The sequence below is a fragment of the Cydia strobilella genome, chromosome 4 (genome assembly GCF_947568885.1).
Source record: "Cydia strobilella chromosome 4, ilCydStro3.1, whole genome shotgun sequence".
Taxonomy (NCBI): Eukaryota; Metazoa; Arthropoda; class Insecta; order Lepidoptera; family Tortricidae; genus Cydia; species Cydia strobilella.
The window spans coordinates 14282905-14301936 of NC_086044.1; the positions used below are offsets into that span (position 1 = coordinate 14282905).

Consider the following 19032-nt stretch of genomic DNA (forward strand, 5'->3'; position numbering starts at 1 on the left):
CTCATTTTTTTCTAAACTGAATAGTTTGCGCGAGAGACACTTCCAAAGTGGTAAAATGTGTGTGTTTCAATGTAACTTCTAAAATAAGAGAATGATATAACTGAAAACAATATATGTTGTACATTACCATGCAAACTTCCACCGAAAATTGGTTTGGACGAGTAGTAGTTTTTTTTAATACGTCATAAATCGTAAACCGCAATTTACCTTTCACTCACGTTTCACATAAAAAATACATTGTTAAAATTATGTAATGTACGGAACCCTCGATGCGCCAGTCCGACTCACACTTGGCCGGTTTTTATGACTACCTGTTGTAGTTGCTAAGCGGGCGAGGTGTTCAAAATGATCTTGACGCAACTTTATTGTTAAGAGAATAAGAGCGCATGAAGGTAATTTTGAACAACTCGCCCGCCTAGCAACTTCTGCTGCTGACTGTACGTAAAGAAAACTACAAACATCCGCGAAGAAACTCAAAGGTGAACTTGTTCATGTGTTGGATCAGCTTTCGGACTATCCTTATTCTTCTAGTGCATTGAGAAGAGGCCTGTGTCCAGCAGTGGGGTGGGACGTTGGCAGGTATACTTAGGCTGAATTATTATTGACTGAAGCGTTATCGAAGGTCTCCGTTTAACATTTTTCATTCATTTTCATTTCATTTTATTTATTTCTTTAACAATAATACATTGTGTTAGAAAACTTACGAACTAATTACATACATGCTTATAACTTAATTAAACTAAGTAAGTATGGGACATGTCAGCAAATAAATACATTTTCAATAATAAAATTAAACAAATTAAATAACAAGTGAAAACAAATAAAATAATATAATGTCAACTCAAATAAAATAAAATAATATAATGTTTAACTTGGGCATATGACGCCAAAAATGGCTATTTTGAGGGCCTTTACAGAAAATTATACGAAAACGGAATAATGGCCCCGGAAAAGCCTCGGTTTAATTATATCGAGTTAGAAGGAGCATATATGTAGAAAAATAAACTAGATTCATATATCTTTGTTTTTTCGTCTTCATTTCGGAGACTTAATCAACTCGCCCTCGTAATTGCCTGTTATAGAGTTACTTGAGTTAGTATTTGGTGACAAGAAACGCGTTGTAACTAAGTTTCCTCCGTATCTGTGCGCCAACCCGCTCGTATCCGGTCCTTTGTGCAACATTATATCCGCTTTGATACAATTTTGGTTTAAGTGGTCCGACCTTCGCTGATTTATAACTATAATATAACTGAACTCATAGCTACTGCGATCTTGTAATTCATATCTAGCAAAAGATATTGGTATCTATATCTAGCATATACCTAACCAATTATTAGTTTTTAAAAAACGGGACTCTTTAAGAATCTACCCTAACAACCATTTTCGGTCGCCGTTACGACACCGTGTAGACACATCTTGCGTCGACACCGTCTTTTCCGGTCACAAAACGGTCGCAGTGTGGTCGCCGTTACGTCGTCGTTACCAAAATGGGGAAGGCTCGACACAGACACATTTCAGTCACAAAGTGTCGTCGCCGTGTGCACACATTGTTACCAGTTTGCGACTAGTTATCCCAAAATCATTCGTTCATTTTGTTCGTTTCAAATGGGAACTGTCAGATGGAAATATACTTAAATAAAAATAAACAAGTGACAAACGCCATCGCTAAGAAGGATTTACAAGACGTAAGTATTTATTGTTTGCATTTATATTACATTATGGCTTTAAATACTATGGGAAATTAAACTGCTCGAGTGATTTGATTAACTAGGTGTAATTTTATCAACGCGCCACCTCATTATTTTAGTTTAGCCAGAAATGAAATTATTTACTTCTCAGTGCATGTGTTCATAACTACATTATTTGATGCAATTTTAGTGCTCCGATGCATATACTATACCTAAATAATAAAAATAACGCTTTACATACTACTAAACTTGGTAATTATGATGTAAAAATATGGTTTAAGGCTGAGAAAAATTCCAGTCACAAAGTAGTCGCAATGTTACGACTCTGTGTAGACTCTGTGTAGACACTGTGTAGACATATGTCAAAAGTAGTAACAAAGTTACTGGATTTGCAAAATGGCTCCTTGTACTCATTTGTTTTTAGATCAGTGTTGCCAGATCGTACCTTTTATTTACGTACTTTTTGAATAGCATATGTACTTAAAACGTACCCCGCCCAAAACCGTACTAAAATCGTACTTTTTGGCTAAACCGCACATTTTAGTACGATTTTACGTACTTTTCGTATGAGCGGTTCAAAAATATGCTATAATGGCGTAGAAATAATAGTGACAGACCAAAAAAGTACGATTTATTTGCGTAAAAATTTGTGACTTTTTGTTTTGGTATTTCTGTGCCTTACTATTTTGCATATGAATACTGTTCCTTTTGCCCTGAGAAAAACAAACTAATCATAGTTTTTTGCCCAACGTGACCGCAAGTTATCTTTATTTTCAGATATAACCAATTGCTACAGAATACAAATGACAAAGAAAAGAAGCAAGAAGGAAATAAAACGAACAAAAATACAAATGATTCCTCGACGCAATCGGGTGATTCTTAAATTGTGACCAGATTTTTTGTTTTTGTCATAAAAGTTTTTATAAGAGTTTTGAATGATTCACGGCTAGTTTCACTACCTATATAGACCGTGATTACCTTTTGTATTGTTTTTGAGCTCCCGATATTTCGACGCAGTTACATGCATCTTATTCACGGGTGACTGAAGATAGCGGGTGGGTGTCAAAGTTGTATAGACTGCGCTCTGTCTATCCTCATTATATCATATCGGGGATATCGGGAGCTCAAAAACAATACAAAAGGTAATTACGGTCTTTTTTTTTTCATACAAAACATGGTACTACCTATATATTGGTGATTCTTGAATTGTGTCCAGAAGTTTTTTTGGCATAAAAGTTTATTTTTCACATATTGTTACATATAAAGTACATACAAAAAGTGAGCGTTCCGTGACATTTCTTGCATTTTCTAAATATGTATTCTTTATCTATGAGGATCTCACTAGAATACCTAATATAATTAAGTCGTTAATTTTTAATTATCCTGTATAATGATCTCAGCAATTCGTTTTAGTAGTTTAAGTTTTAAATAAGTACAGACGGATGGTTGTGATATAATATATAGACTGCGAGCCACGAACCGATTTTAATGACCAATAGCCTCCCGGGCGAAAACTCGTAAAGTGGAATACCTAATATAATTAAGTCGTCAATTTTTAATTATTATTTATAATGATCTCAGCATGTCGTTTTAGTTTAGTAAGAGCCTGTTATCGATTTTAGTCGCAAAAATGTAAAATTGTTAGATTAAGTCGCAGAAATTGTACACCTTTTGATACGTACTTAATAGAAATAACAAGTACTGGTTTCTATTAGCACGTCTTCTCATCTTGCAGTTTTACAGATCAATTTTTTGAAAACAGACTCTAAATTAGTAATGTTTTTTTTCTTCAGATGGACGTTTAGCGCGCGTAAAGCACTGATTTTGTCGCTCATATTTATTTGTAAACTTCGTAAAGTTTGGACTGCTAAAAATAGTAATTTTGTATTACACATATCCTGTACTCTACCTTTTACAGACTAAATTTTTATTATTATGACTGAAGTAGTGTAAGTTAGACGAAATCAATTTCTAGTATATTGTTCTTGAAATCATTTTAGATCATTTAAAGCTTTTTTTTCCATACAAAACATGGTACTATATTGGTGATTCTTAAATTGTGTCCGGAAGTTTTTTTTTATAAAAGTTTTTATTTTTCACACATTGTTACATATAAAGTACATACAAAAAGTGAGCGTTCCGTGACATTTCTTGCATTTTTTTAAATATGTTTTCTTTATCTATGAGGATCTCACTAGAATACCGAATATAATTAAGTCGTTAATTTTTAATTATCCTGTATAATGATCTCAGCAATTCGTTTTAGTAGTTTAAGTTTTTAATAAGTATTAAATAAGTACAAACGTATGGTTGTGATATAATATATAGACTGCGAGCCACGAACCGATTTTAATGACCAATAGCCTCCCGGGCGAAAACTCGTAAAGTGGAAAACCCTGGTTTTTTTCTTGTTATTTTATAATAGTTTAGTATGGTCAACCACTGAACAAATATTAAACTTTAAAATATTTTGAGCCTTGCCAATATAAGGGTTAAAAAAAGTATGCTTAGAGAATGTTAATAATTAATGTTTATTTATCGAAGCGTTGATAATATTGGAAAGAATACCATTTCGGTATTGCAATCCATAGCAAAAACTTTGCATTTAATGTCGTCTAAATTATATTCTCTCAATTCTTCATTTTCATAAATGAGCGCTGTGGCATATATGTTTATGTTTGATGATTTAAATGGCAACTCAAAAAATATATATTTGTTTTTTATATTCCCGCCGAAGACTTTTATTTTTCCTTCTACACAAGTAGCGTATTGCATTTCTGTTAAATTTTTGTCAGTAGTTAGAAACCACTTGTCCTTATTGTTTTTAAGCTTAGAATAAATTTAAAAGTGGAAAAATTACTGCCTTGGGGAGACTTGAACTCACGGCCTCTGGATGCCTCGGCAGAGCGCTGGAGTATCTATCCAGAGGCCGTGAGTTCAAGTCTCAACCAAGGCAGTAATTTCTCCACTTTTAAATTTATTCTAAGCTTAATAGCATCGATCGCAGACGTTTCTGCTTTTTAAAAATTAACTTATTGTTTTTAGATATCGAGTATTTTTTACTAATTCTGACTGTCTTAAAAACTTTTTCACCGGTTTCCAGTTAAATTTCGTTTTTGAGGGCGGGATCTGATTTGTTGCAAGTAGTCTATTCAATTTCGATAGTTCTTGTATGCGATTCGCTACTTGCGCCAATGGTTGGTCCCCTTTTCGTAACAGGTTTTTAATACTGTAAAGCATACCTTCAAAAGGATAGGCGCTAAGAGAAGGTAGAGACCCGAACTTCATAACGTCAATCATTGACAACATGGCTTTAAATCTTTTATACTGGACGCTCGATGCCCAAAAGGGACGGTAGTTCGGAAGGGACGACAAAGGGACGGTGTGGCATTAAAAAGGACGGAAAATCGTCCTATTTGGGACGATCTGGCAACACTGCTATTAATGGACAGTTTGACAAACCTTCGTTTTCAAGAGGTATTTTATATCGTCATTTGCGGTCACAATGTTTCGAAACATTTCAGTAACCGTTACGACACATTGTGTAGAGATTTGGTCACAAACTGAACGCAAAGTGTACACAATGTGTCGACACCTTGTTACCGAAAAGTGTACGACACTTAGTTACTGAAACAATTCTGGCCACATTGTGTGCACACGGCGACCACACTAAGTTACCAAAACTGAACACAGTCGCAAAGTGTAGTAACGGTTACGACACCGTTTCGACACATCTGACATTTAGTTACTACTTTGATGATTCTGCGACCGGAATGGTTATATGGGTACTGTCTGTCTGTCTGTCACCAGGCTGTATCTTATAAACCGTGAGTCCTAGACAGTTGAAATTTTCACAGATGATGATTTGTTGCCGCTATAACAACAAATACTAAAAAGCTCTGAACCCTCGGTGGGCGAGTCCGACTCGCACTTGTCCGGTTTTTATACATAGGTATAACTTTCGATTTAACTTGGGTATTACAGCTACCTATTCGGTGACTACTATTGATATATAATACAGTTAAACTTTTATAGTGTTACATTAATTACTTAGTCATAATTATGCAACTTAAGGTGAACGGGGACGATATCACGTGACCGCTTCTCCGTCCCCATTTTCCTTTCTAGATAATATATATATTCTAGAAAATATTTTTACGTAATTTGATGCATATTAGTAGTTAATATTGTTAATAAATATTCATCAAATTAGTATTTAGTAGTTAATATGCATCAAATGATCCAAAATAACTATTTTTATTTGATTTTTTGACGATCAAAGGGTTCGGTACCATTACGCAACAAACGGCAAAAAAATCACGTTTGTTGTATGGTAGCCCCACTTAAATACTTATTTTATTCTGTTTTTACGGATATTGCAAACCCTATCTGCGTGGGATGATGATGATGATTAAAAACCGGCCAAGTGCGAGTCGGACTCGCCCACCGAGGGTTCCGTACTTTTTAGTATTTGTTGTTATAGCGGCAACAGAAATACATCATCTGTGAAAATTTCAACTGTCTAGCTATTATGGTTCATGAGATACAGCCTGGTGACAGACGGACAGACAGACAGCGGAGTCTTAGTAATAGGGTCCCGTTTTTACTCTTTGGGTACATAAAAAGTAGACTAATCATACAGATAAATTTCTAACATTTCAGTTTTAATTGGATAAGTACTTATAGATTACGAAATTTAAAGGCCGTGCCAGGATAAGCTAAGTGATTCTGCCCCCCTTGAGTTTGGGCTTGTTATTTTTATAGATTTTGTGGCTCTACATTAGTCATTATTGTGCCAAATTTGAGCACCCTAAACGTTATATTTTTTGTTTAAAAAAAAAACGAAATTTTATTTTTCTTTGATATTTTTTTCTAATTTTAACGAGCTTGGCATATATTGTACATTTAATAAAGATGATTAAATTACCATAATTATATTTTTATTATGTCATAGAAAAATAAATAAATAAATCCAATTAAACTTTTTAGAATAGTAACAGAAGGAAGGAGTTTTTTTTTTAAATCTCGTAACAACATACGCGAATTCACGTAGTAGGTACCTATCTTTTGTTGTGTAGTTCCGGTTTTTAGTTTGTTTTGGTAAATTTTTCTTGGGTCTATTTACCTAATACACCAAGACCTATGTTTAACTATAATTAGGTACATAGTACCTTCTTATAGTTAAACATAGTTGCATTGACTAGATACCTAATTAGATGGGCCTTAAAATTGTATTGAGATTATTGTGTCAATAGCGTTCATTAATTATGAACCAGACTTGGACGACGTCATTAACCGTACCAGTAGAGTTCTTAGAACGAATTATAAGTATTATAACCTTACCGTAGGACGAGCGAGATCCAAGGCAGTCGGATGAATTGCACGATTTAGGTACACGCAATCTGTCGCGAATTTGGTTTACAAACACTGTGATTATCAAATAATTTGTATTTGCTAGATCAAGTTTTAACAGATCGCATGCGTAACAAGCAATGCCGTGTAATAGGCCCAATTTACCCTTAATACAGTCGCCTGACCTGATGGTATTTAAAGCGGTGAGAGCGGCACAAGTGTTCACAAATATATAAACAAAGCCCAGATATTTTTGAGCATCTTGTCCGTTACGATATAAATCTGATGGCGACTGTACAACAAATTTAGTTAAACACATATAAATCTTCTTACAATATAATAATGTTTTGAGATTCTAAATTTGTTATCGTAAATATAATTGAAAATTAGTTACATTTCTGTTTACCCTGATGATTGACTGGTAGAGAATGCCTTTAGGCATTAAGTCCTTCATTTGTACTAATTGTACTTTATGTGTTATATTGTGCAATAAAGTTTAAATAAATGAATGACGACCGGTCTGGCCTAGTGGGTATTAGTGTCCCTGATGCCTGTGAAGCCGATGGTCCTGGGTTCGAATCCCGGTAAGGGCATTTATTTATGTGATGAACACAAATATTTGTTCCTGAGTCATGGGTGTTTTCTATCTATATAAGTATATATTTATCTATATAAGTATGTATATTGTCTCTTAGCACCCATAGTACAAATTTTGCTTAGTTTGGGGCTAGGTTGATCTGTGTAAGATGTACCCTAATATTTATTTATTTATTATTATTTTAAGTAGCTAGTAAATAGGTACATAATATGACACTATGTATTATTTTATGCAACGTTAAGAAAAGCGCTAGACCTAAGTACATTCGATACAAGTGCGAAAAGTAAAAAAATCGCAACAAGTGGGGATAAATGAAAATTGAAAGAAGGGAGTGTATTAAATCGACACGAGTTGCGAATTACCTTTTTGCACGTGTATTGTACAACGTTTTACAGTACATATGCCCCTTTAAATTTTTGACATACGCACACGTATAGTAATAGTTACCGTTACCGCACTAGCGCGGTAAATTAGCACCATATGTACTGTAAAATACCTTAATCCACTCACAATTGTGTATTCGAAATACGAAAACGAATTATAAAGTGAATGTATATTATACTTATCTTTTAGCCTCACTTATATCGGCCGGGATATGGACCGTAATTACCTTTTGTATTTTATATAAGTCTTGAACCTAACTGTGAATCATTCAAAACTGTCTTTTATCCTTATTATAAATTAGCCTTGGCCTTTACTTCATCTTGCGATAAGTTTGGCAGGAAATTAGTAAATGTGGTAACACAGTTTCCCCAGACGGGGGATCCCTTGCTGCGTTAATACTTATGTATAAACCAGTGTAAGCAACCTAGCTGCCGTAAGGTACACAGTACTACCGTAGACCGGTAGACCGCCGTGTGCGTCACCGGTGTTCGGATTTATCCACTAATGATTTCTGTTTAAGTTTCGCTAAAGTGAAACGCTGGTTGGAAAACCCTTGTCCTAGATGTCAACCCGCTTTAATTATTTTGTGACCTATCGTTATCTTATCGAATACGATTTTAATTTTACTTGTAAGTATTAAAAATACACTACTTGCGTGATAAATGTGTAACGCCTTTAAAAAACCGGCCAAGAGTATAAATATCAAGCTATGTTGTAGGGTTCCGTAACCGATTTTACTTCAGTAGGTACCTACAAGCACTTTAATCGACAAGAATGAACTCTATATACTTACATAGTAAAACTCGTGATTCGTTATTATATTTACCAGGGATCGGAACCGTTTTTTCCAAAAACATCGAAATAACCATATGTTTCGAAATATTTTGTACTCGAAATGTAGGACTCAGTTGTGTTTTTAGGTAACGACTAACGACATCGCATTATTAGATTGCCCAATTAGAAATGAAATAATTAGCAAAGAACGAAAAAATACCGTTTTCGTTTCCATACAAAAATACCAGTATCCGATCCCTGGTATTTACCCCTTTTAGTCTTTTTTAACTATTCAAAAACGTTTTTTGTCGTAATATTTTTAAAGCCTATTTACAGCATTTAAATACCTAAAGTTAAAAACATTACCAACATAAATTACCAGTAAAATAATTGCAACTACTTACTTAAAGTTTCATTAACTAGCTTTTGCCCCAGACTTCGTCTGCGTGGAGTTAGTAATTTGCGTAGCTTATTTGACCTAATCTGCTTTTTATCGATTCCCCATACAAACTTCCACCCCCTTAAAGGATGATTTCTGGGATAAAAACTACCCTATGTCCTTCCCCGTGACTCAAACTAAATATCTCTATACCAAATTTCAACTAAATTTATTCCGAAGAAGTAACAGACAGACACACTTTCGGATTTATAATATTAAGTAGTATGGATTAGGGCATATAATGCATGTGACAAATGAAACGTCGCAAATTCATTGACAAGGACAAACAATAGCCGTGACAAATACTAGTTTAATAATAATGACGTTTGAAAGTTGACAAACGACCTTTGGTTTTTCGAATAGTAAATTGAGTCGCTTAACTTCAAACTCGGGTAAATCCAACTGTCAGATTTTGCGATTTGGGTATTAAGAAAATTTATCTTTAAAAAAAAAGTAAAACCGACTTCAAACGGGAAAAAATAAAATATTATCTCGTTTTATATACGCTAGCAAACTGATACGTTTGAAGTCGGTGCCAAGCCAAATCTTAAAAGCGTCAAGTTGCCGTGAAACCGAATGCCAACCCTGGTATAGTTTGATAAGAACAAAAGAACCAGTATTGTAACTATTTGGCTTGGCACCGACTTCAAACGTATCAGTTTGCTAGCGCATATAAAACGCGCGACAGCTCGAATACCATCCTCTGCACGTTGGCCAACCGGTGGGACTCACCGTGGCTGAAGCACTGGGTGCAGCTACATGCCCCATTATGTAAAGTTCTGTTATAATGTTATGTTTGTACTAACCCTAGATTTAAGTATTAGTGTAGTATTTATGTATGTTACTAACACATTATGGACTTTTGTTCGAAATAAATTATTATTGATTAATTGATAAAACGAGATAATATTTTATTTTTCCCCTCACTAGCTCGGAAAGCCGTCTATTATCCTTTAAAACAAGCGGGGAAAAACGCATTTTATCCACTAGTGGGGAAAGTAATTTGACCTTGGATGGAGCGTGTTTAAGTAGCTTGACAGATAAAAAAACGTAAAACGCTCATAATAATGGTTCGTTCGATATTAATTATCATTAAATAAATGGTTTGAGAATCTAATAAAAAATACCAAATTTAGCTTTATTTAATAATTTATTAAGTCATAAACCTTAAAATTCCATAAGAAACATTTGATTATTTATAATGATGTTAAATATAATTCTGAACGCACAAGTTGAGTCGATGCAATTTCAAAACGCATCGTTGACATTTCATACGTCAGAACAGAAATGTCAACATTGTCAACGAAATTTTTACTGTTCTTCTCACCGACTCACGAAAAAATCAGAATTTCTAGTGTTTTCTGTTATAATATCGTAAAAAAATTAGTGATTGAAGATGATCTAACGCCTGTGGATGTTGCACTTTCCTCGCTATAGTGAGGGGAAAAGTTTTGTGTTACACACGGGTGCAAATGTATTTTACTTCTCGTGTGTTAAAACACTCGCTACGCTCAGGATTCTATTTTAGAACCACTCGCTTCGCTCGTGGTTCAACTATAGAATCCTTTCGCTTGCTCATGTTTCAATTCCACACTCGCGGGTAAAATACAACTTTGCACCCTTGTATAACAAATAACTATTTTCCTGTTTGAAGTCGGTTTAACTTTTTTTTTAAGATTAATTTTATTTTTCCATTTTTAGTGTTATTCATCTGTCCGGCCAAAGTGTCACTAAACATTTTTGCACATCCGGTAAGTTTCAAGGTCGGGACCTAAGCTATCAAGATTTGAGGAGTTGGACCTCATGGAACCCATCATCAGAACTAGACCTTAACACAAATGTTCCTTCAGAACTTACTTGTGCTTAACAAATATAACGAAGAGGACTTAAATCGCCTAAATTGAAATATGCGTTGTTAAAGAGTCCCGTTCCTGTCATCATCAGTAGTTCCACTTACACAAATGGTACTGTTTTGGATGAAAGTGCTTGGTTTGTTGATGAAAATACTAAAACCGATATATGTATGCCTATAAGATTTGAGGAGTTCCCTGGATTCCTAATGGATCCCTTCATCAAAACTAGGTTTTTACAAAAGCGGGACCAACTAGGGACTATATACATTCAAACAAAAAAATAATTTTCCGAATCGGCTCAGAAATGACGGAGTTCTGAGGTAACATACACACAAAATAGTACATTGTGATACAAGTGTGCTAAGTTGGTTATCACATACGAGGCGATATTGTGCGCGCGAGCTGTAAGCGAGCGCGCAATAAGAAAGCCGATGTGTGTAATGACCAATGCACACGCGTTTCATATGACGTTTTTCAACACACTTGCGAGGAAAAAAAGAAACTTTCATATTAATCAAATTTTAATTAAATTAAAACAGTTAGTAGGTAAAAGTCTAAAATCCGGCCGCCCCTCGCCCCGGCCGCGGGCGGCGGGCGGGCCGGCCGGGCCGCGGCAGGCGGGTGGGGCGCGCCGGTGCCCGCCAATCCAAACAATTAAAGAAGGCTCCGTTTCCATGCATATTATTACCAATCAGTTACCTTCTTAACTCAGTCTGATAATATGTGGTATTTTCTACAAAAAGGGACCTTATTGTCGATGGCGCTTATGCCATTATAAACGATGCTCCGATATAAATACAATGCCGCGCGACGCTGTGCGGCGTAAACGCCATCGACAATAAGGCCCCTTTTCATAGAAAATGCCCCATAGAATGAAAAAGCACGAGTGTTATAATATACTGAAAAAGCACCCGTTTAATATCTTAAAAAAAACGTATTTTTTATTTTATTTTGATTTGCTTCGGAATGGTGTCAATGTGATACCATAAATAAATTTAGCACCCCCGAATAATACGAAAACGATACCAAACACGACTTAGCAGTTTCACTGATGTAGATATCAAGATATTTAATTAATTATCTTGATATCTACAATAATTGAGAGGCCCAAATAAGCTTTCAAGGTCGGATATCTCAAAAACTATACAAGATATTTTGATATCGTATAGCTTGACGAAATAAAACTTATAACAAATTTTGTAAAAGTTGCCATGTCGCTAAGACGCATAGTTTCCGAGATATAATCGAAAAACAGAAAAATTGAACCTTCAAACACCCCCCCCCCCCCCTCCCAATTTCCAAAGAATTGAAAAAAGTGTAGGGTAGTAAGGGGACGTTTGAAACATTTTGTTTGTTGTAAAAAATCGGCGCATCTCAGACTTCGGTTCGCTTCCAACTTTTGGTATAAAAGTAAAATGGAGATAACGAGATACTTTAAATGTGATGGCAAAAAGAATATCTCTCTCGTTGCAAGTCGTTTAGGAACGTGCCTTTTTCATGTTTTAGGGAATTTGTTCTCAATTTTTCCCGAGTAACAAGTTATATAGTGTCAGTAAGCGTGTTCGTTAATATAGGTAAGTAATATGTACATACCTATTTACGAAATATTCCTATTGAGAGCAACTGGCCAAATTTAAAAATACAATTACAAAAGCAAAGAGTTTTTGGAAATAGAAAATTATTCGCTCTTATTTAACTCAAACTATAATACGGTTAATCTAGGTTAGAATTTTCGTTACATAAGAGTTAAAGAGTCCCCGGCAAGCCCGGCCGAATTTCACCTTCCCATACAAACGGAGTTTCGTTCTCATTTTAAAACTACGTGTTAGATTGTAATGAAACTTTGCAGATACAATGACATTAGATATATCTAGGTCTGTAATTAGTTTATATATAGCTCTGGTATATAAACAAACAAAATAAAGCAAAAACAAGTTTTTCAATTAAAAACTTAAATTTGCTGCATTTTTTTAACCATGGTATCTGAAGCTACATAAAGTAGTTACCGCCATATACCTTATCTTATTGTAAGTACACAGTTTTAGAGCAAACTAGCTACTCGTTTTAAAATGAGAGCGTAACTACGTTTGTATGGAGAACCGAGCTTGTCGGGGACCCTTAATATGAATACTTAACATTTTGAATTTTTAGATAAAATTCCTTAACATGTCTCATTGTCATAAGTGTCCTAACGAAAAATTACGTATCTTAAACAAACATTTACATCCGATATCCCAAACAATATTTTGGATAAAATATAAAAATATCCACAAAATATCTTAAGTCGCCGATTCAAATACTGCTACGAGTGCTACGTTAGGAAGTAGAGTGCCCGTGAATATTAGTAATGCTGGACATTTATTTATTATTTTTTATTTATTATAGTTGAAATAAAACTATGAAAACGGATTATATCGCGTATATTGAATTTATAATTCATCCCGACGTTTCGAACTCTTTACAGCGTTCGTGGTCAACGGGTGACTGAGGAAAAATTACAAAATGCAAAAATACCCACATACTAAAATAATGAACAATCATAGACTACAAACTTTAAGGCTGGTTGTACATGCAAAATCGGTTCATAAGGCTAGTTATATACTATAATAGTTATTTTTATCGCGTATATAATATATATCTTTACTTGAAAAATAATTATAGTATATAACTAGCCTTATGAACCGATTTTGCATGTACAACCAGCCTTAAAGTTTGTAGTCTATGATTGTTCATTATTTTAGTATGTGGGTATTTTTGCATTTTGTAATTTTTCCTCAGTCACCCGTTGACCACGAACGCTGTAAAGAGTTCGAAACGTCGGGATGAATTATAAATTCAATATACGCGATATAATCCGTTTTCATAGTTTTATTTCATGAGTAACTATCGCGGTAACCGAAGACAATATTATTATAGTTGATTCAGGATTTTTTAAGTAATTATACATATCAATACGATTGCCAACAAACAGTACCACAGTACGGATTGTACGGAACCTCCTTTTTCGCGTGTAGAACTTCGGTTATTTTAGAATCGTTCCTTCTCAAGATGTAAGCATAATATTTTTTTCAGATATATGCATTATGCAATAAAGCATTTATACCTACCCAATTAAGTTACATGTCCTATTTTTTAAGTAAGTACATTTACTTTCAACACAGTTGACCAAAAACTGGGTGGAAGAAATCTCAGATAAAGATAAGTTTACCTTTGACAATACAAGTTTACGCAAACTATCAGGTCTTACATGTACAGTCAGCTGCAGAGATATTTGACCCCTTTTGCAAACAAATTCCTATGCAGGGGGGTCAACTATCTCTGCAACTTACGGTACATACATATCTACTGAACTGACATAATTTTTTACAGTAACTCCGCGAAATCTACAAACTTGTTTTAGAATTAGATATGTGTTGTCCAATAGTCTGGTTCACAAGTTCAAAATGGTGAAAAATAGAGATACTACTAAAAATACGTGTGACACCGCATTGGATTCGCAAACATGTCTAGAAAAATGTATTCGAAGCGTTTATTCCCACATAAAAATAGTTATTTGTTATACAAGGGTGCAAAGTTGTATTTTACCCGCGAGTGTGGAATTGAAACACGAGCAAGCGAAATGATTCTATAGTTGAACCACGAGCGAAGCGAGTGGTTCTAAAATAGAATCCTGAGCGTAGCGAGTGTTTTAACACACGAGAAGTAAAATACATTTGCACCCGTGTGTAACACAAAACTTTTCCCCTCACTATAGCGAGGAAAGTGCAACATCCACAGGCGTTAGATCATCTTCATCAACTGGAATCACTCATTTTTTTACGATATTATAACAAAAAACTGGAGATTCTGTACTTTTACGTAAGAAGTTTTTAAGTAAAATTTTTGTTGACAATGTTGACATTTCTGACGTATGAAATGTCAATGATGCGTTTTGAAATTGCATCGACTTAACTTGTGCGTTCAGAATTATATTTAACATAATTATTAAAAAACAAACGTTTATTATGGAATTTTAAGGTTTATGACTTAAAATCATTAAATAAAGCTAAATCTGGTGTTTTTTATTAGATTCTCAAACCATTTATTTAATGATAATTAATATCGAACGAACCATTATTATGAGCGTTTTACGTTTTGTTATCTGTCAAGCTACTTAAACACGCTTCATACAAGGTCAAATTACTTTCCCCACTAGTGGATAAAATGCGTTTTTCCCCGCTTGTTTTAAAGGATAAAAGACGGCTTTCCGAGCTAGTGAGGGGAAAAAACTAAAGTTATTAACAAAAAAAGAGATTTCTTATGTCCCCAATATCTCAAAAAGTATTAATATTTAAGAAATCAAAATTAGGTATATACCCTATATATTATTAAAGAGGAGGATATTTCCAATAAAAACGTACTCACTTGCAAAACTGTATCTCCATTATTTATACTTCTTATTCAACGCTCAACACAGCCCCCGCGCCTCATTTTCGGGAAACGCACGGGGCGTGAAAAAGCGAGTACGTAAATATTATTTTGAACTTTGAAGGTTTTAAATATTCATTTAAAATTTTAAAATAAATATTTTTAACATATCAAAGAATGTAATAAAGATAGAAGTTTATCCTAAAGTTATATTTATTGTATTTTTTTTTTAATAATTGGCGTAAAAATATTTCGCCTGGTGGAGCCCTTGTAATATACATATTACTTATAAGGGTTCTCATTTTAAAACTACGTATTGGATTGTAATGAAACTTTGCACATACAATGACATGTGTTTATATAGCTCCAGTTTATAAAACAAAGCTACATAAACTGCAGATATAGATATACCTTATCCTATTGTAAGTACAAAGTTTCAGAGGAAACTAGCTACTCGTTTTAAAATGAGAGCGTAACTACGTTTGTATGGAGAACTGAGCTTGCCGGGGACCCTTAATAGTTGTGACAAAATACGGGCATAGTTGCAACCGCTGTGTGGCGCTGTCGTCGTGCACGGTCCCAATAAAAAATGGAGATACAGTTCTGCAAGTCAGAACGTTTTTATTGGAAATATCCTCCTCTTTAATACTAAATAGGTATATACCTTTTGATTTCTTAAATATTAATAGTTTTTGAGATATTGGGGAAATAAGAAATCTCTTTTTTCCCCCTTTTTTGCTAATAACTTTAATTATTTTTTATGTGGGAATAAACGCTTCTAATACATTTTTCTAGACATCGTTCCGAATCCAATGAGGTATCACACATATTTTTAGTAGTATCTCTTTTTTGCACCATTTTGAATTTGTGAACCAGACTATAAATAGAAGTAATAGAATTATATTTGAACAATATATCGAACATACATTTGTATGATTTGTATCGCACTGTAACTACAAACAAGTTTTAGTTAAGTTATTGATATACTTAACCAGTCGTCGCATTAATAATATATTGATAAAGAATTTAAATTCGCATTAAACTTAACTCCGATTTAAAATTAACAAGTGTTAGTTATGACAGTCATTTGAATTGTTGCACTTACCTAGTGTAATTCCTCACAAAAACAAGATTGCAAACAAAAACACAGCCTTCACCTCGGTAATTTGCAACAAAAATAAAGTAGGTAATTGATTTGATTGCTTTCGTGCGATCGTTTATTCGCGCAGCGGACCGTGGGTTAGTAACGCTGCCACGTTCACACTACGGCGCGCCGCGGTCCTTGCAAGCCTTATATACCCTCGTAACAGCCAGTATAGCTCCAGCACCTATATAGTTACACTCCATCAGGAAGATTAGCCTCGCGCATGAGCCGAGCCGTCAGCCCGAATACTAATATTATAGCCGACCACACTAAACCTGATAAAAGTGATTTGAGGGTTGCATCCCTATTTTAATGACACACACCACCACTAGTTCTAATATTAATTTGTTAACCAATAATAAACCGTAAATTTTGATTATTTAACACTAAACAGGTTGCTTCCGAAAGTATAGGATTAATCGAACAGTGCTGTATCAGCCCTGTCAAATATTATTTCGTGAGGGATCCATAGTCAGCTAGGATCCCTTATAGTTTCGCCATGTCCGTCTGTCTGTCCGTTTACGGCTTTGTTCACTGACCATTTAATTTAGTGCCAGAAAGCTGCAATTTAGCATGGACAGGTATCATTTTTTAATTTTTATGTGATACAAGATGTACAGGCCAGGGTGCTTTCCTTTGTTTTCCGTTAACTTTCGGCGTTTGTAAAGTATAGAATGTTCATTTCAAATGTATTGACTTATTGACTAAACCGACAGGTGCAGAAATTTGTAGCGGTAGATATCTAGACTACGGGTAAAATTATTCTATTAGTTAGTATTAAGTTTTTTTCAAAAAAAACGTCTTATTAAAAACACGTACGTACCGGCAAGAGCAAGATACGCCCTTTTGCTGATATTTACTTGTTATGTTTTCCTCATAACCGTACATCTAATTTTGTAGTTTTATCTTGACCCTATACTTGACTTAACAGTCAATATTGTATATGGTTTCATTTTTACATATTTTTTTGTTTTGGTCCCTCCCTGCATAGATTACTTTATCATAAAAAGGTTTTTCCGTAAAAATTGCGGTTGAGTGTTATCGCTACAGAACGATTTTCCAGATTTATATTACACTAGCTGTGCCCGCGGCTTCGCCTGCATGGAATTCGGTCTGTGTCAGTAAGCGGCTAATTCACCCCTAATTTATCTCCCTCTCCCCTTGTAGCCTCAATGCATTGTGAGACTTTCGCGAAAGATGATTCGATTTTTTTCGGGAAGGCATGATAACGCGTATGTCCCAAATCGTTTGACAATTACTCCGCAAACGACATAGAAATATTTTTTGTACCCACCTTCGTGGCCATTATTAAGAGGAAAGGGCACGGCCGCTTCTCCATACAAACGCAGTCTCCATTTTCCTCTATCATTATGAAAATATTTTTAGGTACATAATTTGATGTATATTTACCATAGCTAGACGCTACGTTTTCTACATTTGACTTTTTTAGATTTTTTGATTATTGTAAAAATTAGGAGCGAAAAACTGATTTCAGGCAATTTTTTTAATGCTTCTAACTTTTATAATAAGTAATTAAAAATTCCCAAAAACACAAACGTACACGGGACATAGCTGTGGTTGATACACAACTAATTGTGTCAAAATATTTTGAATAATATTAATATCTTCTTCTTTGTTTGCCATGCCCTAACGGACGTCGGCGACCACCTTTGCCATCTCTCTCCTGTTCGTAGCCATTTCTACCAGCATGGCTGCGTTATCGACGTTCGTCCATTTTTTTATGTTGTCAAGCCAGGTGACCCTCCTTCTTCCCCTTCCCCTCTTGCCATCAATTTTTCCTTCTAATATTAGTTGTAGTATATTATATTTGTCATTTCTGTATATGTGTCCAAAATATGATATTTTCCTTCTTTTTACCGTGATCAAAACTTCTAACTTTTTGTCCATTCTATTAAGTACTTCAACATTCGTAACTCTATCGGTCCAGGAGATTTTTAACATACGCCTATATAGCCACATTTCAAATGCTTCTATTTTCTTTTCCATAGCCTTATTGAGAGTCCACGTTTCGCAGCCATAGAAAAGTACTGATAGTACATAGCATTTTACAAGTCTCCAACGAAGCTTTAGGTTGATATCCTTGTTGGTGTAAATAGACTGCATTTTCACAAAGGCGTTTCGCGCAATCTCTATCCTGACACGTATTTCCTGCTCCTTGTCCCAGTTCTCGTTCAGCCAGCAGCCCAGATACCCCAGCAGCAGAGAGGAAAATGAGGACTAACAGTTGTACGAAAAGGTGTTTTCGCGCGGGTCCTCCACTTTCATCTTAAGTGCTTAAAGGATGCGATACGTATGAATATGGATACGATATAATTATGATTAGGTATTTGGCAGAATTAATCTTGGTGTTCCTAAGATGTATTTAAGAAGTG

At 34.8% G+C, this 19032-nt stretch overlaps 1 protein-coding gene across 1 annotated transcript in view; it reads right to left on the reverse strand.

Annotated features, from left to right (window-relative positions):
- The window catches only part of LOC134741062 (aromatic-L-amino-acid decarboxylase), a 36633-nt gene extending 19781 nt beyond the window's left edge, over positions 1-16852 (reverse strand). The window contains exon 1 of the mRNA XM_063673823.1: positions 16601-16852. The gene's annotated coding sequence lies outside the window, so the exon portion shown is untranslated. The remainder of the gene's footprint in view (positions 1-16600) is intronic.
- Positions 16853-19032: the final 2180 nt, after the last annotated feature.